The sequence below is a fragment of the Rutidosis leptorrhynchoides genome, chromosome 3 (assembly GCF_046630445.1).
Source record: "Rutidosis leptorrhynchoides isolate AG116_Rl617_1_P2 chromosome 3, CSIRO_AGI_Rlap_v1, whole genome shotgun sequence".
Taxonomy (NCBI): domain Eukaryota; kingdom Viridiplantae; phylum Streptophyta; class Magnoliopsida; order Asterales; family Asteraceae; genus Rutidosis; species Rutidosis leptorrhynchoides.
Window position 1 is genome coordinate 237,449,851 of NC_092335.1, and position 3,141 is coordinate 237,452,991.

The following is a 3,141-nucleotide window of genomic DNA, read 5'->3' on the forward strand; positions in this document are numbered from 1 at the left end:
CTATATTATGATATATATATATATATATATATATATATATATATATATATATATATATATATATATATATATATATATATATATATATATATATATATATATATATAGTTAACATGATATTATCATAGGTAAGTATCTCATTAGGTATATTAACAATGAGTTATATACATAATAATGAGACTACTAAGTTAAGAAACTCGAAACGATATATATAGCGATTATCGTTATAACAACGTCTTACTAAATACATTTGTATCATATTAAGATATTGTTGCACTATATTTAACATGATAAAATGATAATTATATATATCATTAAGTATGTTAACAATGAACTACATATGTAAAACAAGACTACTAACTTAAGAATTTCGAAACGAGACATATATGTTACGATTATCGTTGTAACGACATTTTAATATATATATATCACATTAAGATATATTCATACATCAGAATATCATGATAATTTAATAATTTAACATCTCATTAGATATAATAAACATTGGGTTAACAACATTAAATGAGATCGTTAACTTAAAGGTTTTAAAACAACACTTACATGTAACGACTAACGATGACTTAAAGACTCGGTTAAAATGTATATACATGTAGTATATTAAGATGTATTAGTACACTTTTGAAAGACTTCATGACACATACCAAAGTACTTCTACTTAACAAAAATGCTTACAATTACATTCTCATTCATTTACATCAACAATTCTACTCGTATGCACCCATATTCGTACTCGTACAATACACTGCTCCTATATGTATATACTATTGGTATGTACACTTCAATGATCAGCTCTTTGCATCCCTCATTTAGTCAACAAACATGTGGAACCATCATTTGGCAACTTGCATGAATTATTACACTAAAAATCAAATTACAACTTGCATATAATGACACCATGGTTCACGTTTTTGATCACACTCTCATATACTTTCATTTTTCAATTTTATTTCATCCATTTGATCTCTATCTAGCTCTATGATGATGTTATAAGTGTTCTTCATCATATTCATCAAAATATACATCAATCTAGCTCATAAATCCTAATCTACATCAACTTATAAAACAACTACTCAAGAAAACTTCAAGAACACTTTCAAGTTTGCAAGTCTACTTCCAAGCTTTCTAATTCATTCCAAGTAATCATCCAAGATCAAGAAACCTTTGTTATTTATAGTAGGTTATCTTTCTTATTCAAGGTAATACTCATATTCAAACTTTGATTCAATTTCTATAACTATAAAATATCTTAATTCGAGTAAAAATCTTACTTGAACTTATTTTCGTGTCATGATTCTACTTCAAGAACTTTCAAGCCATCCAAGATCCTTTGAAGCTAGATCATTTATTGTCACTTCCAGTAGGTTTACCTACTATAATTTAGGTAGTAATTATGTTCATAACATCATTCGATTCATATTTATATAACTATCTTATTCGAAGATTTAAACTTGTAATCACTAGAACATAGTTTAGTTAATTCTAAACTTGTTCGCAAACAAAGTTACTCCTTCTAACTTAACTTTTAAAATCAACTAAATACATGTTCTATATCTATATGATATTCTAACTTAATGATTTAAAACCTGGAAACACGAAGAACACCGTAAAACCGGACATACGCCGTCGTAGTGAAACCGGGGGCTGTTTTGGGTTAGATAATTAAAAACTATGATAAACTTTGATTTAAAAGTTGTACTTCTGGGAAAATGATTTTTCTTATAAACATGAAACTATATCCAAAAATCATGGTTAAACTCAAAGTGGAAGTATGTTTTTCAAAATGGTCATCAAGACGTCGTTCTTTCGACTGAAATGACTACCTCTTACAAAAACGACTTGTAACTTGTATTTCCAACAATAAACTTATACTTTTTCTGTTTAGTTTCATAAATTTCAGTTCATTATGAAACCATTGCAATTGGATTCACTCAAAACAGATTTAAAACGAAGAAGTTATGGGTAAAACAAAATTGGATATTTTTGCTTGTTGTAGCTACGTGAAATTTGTAACAAACTAACTTATATTGTATTATACATGTCTTGATAGACCATAGACATGTATATAATGTTTTGACATATCATATCGACGTCATCTATATATATTATTTGGAACAACCATAGACACTCTATATGCGGTAATGATCGAGTTAGCTATACAGGGTTGAGGTTGATTCCAAAATAATATAATCTGTGGCCAAGTCTAATTCTCGATGAATTGATAATCTGTGAAAGTGAGTTATAGTCCCACTTTTAAAATCTAATATTTTTGGGATGAGAATACATGCAGTTTTATAAATGTTTTACAAAATAGACACAAGTACGTGAAACTCCATTATATGGTTGAATGGATCGAAACCGAATATGCCCCTTTTAGCCTGGTAATCTAAGAATTAGGGAACTGGCCCCTAATTGACGTGAATCCTAAAGATAGATCTATTGGGTCCAACAAGCATCATCCATTGTTGCGGATGCTTTAGTACTTCGAAATTATCATGTCCGAAGGATGTCCCGGAATGATGGGGATATTCTATATGCATCTTGTTAATGTCGGTTACCAGGTGTTCACCATATGAATGATTTTTATGAAGATTGCATGTTATTGAAAGATGAAATCTTGTGGTCTATTATTACAATTTGATAAATATATAGGTTAAACCTATAACTCACCAACATTTTTGTTGACGTTTAAAGCATGTTTATTCTCAGGTGATTATTAAGAGCTTCCGTTGTTGCATGCTAAATAAAGACAGGATTGGAGTCTGCATGCTTGTATAATATTGTTTAAAAATTGCATTCGAAGACTTAAGTTGTTGTGTAATATTATTGTAAACCATTATGTAATGGTCATGTGAAAACGCTATATTTTAGATTATCATTATTTGATAATCTTTGGAATGTTTTTAAACCTTTATCGATAAAATAAAGGTTATGGTTTGTTTTAAAAATTGAATGCAGTCTTTGAAAAACGTCTCATAAAGAGGTCAAAAACTCGCAACGAAATCAATTAATATGAAACGTTTATAATCGATATGAACGGGATATTTCACTTGTGACATCCGTAAATTTTTAAGACGGTGCGCTCCGAGAAAAAACGATGCGCGTCGCATATTCTGGCGGACA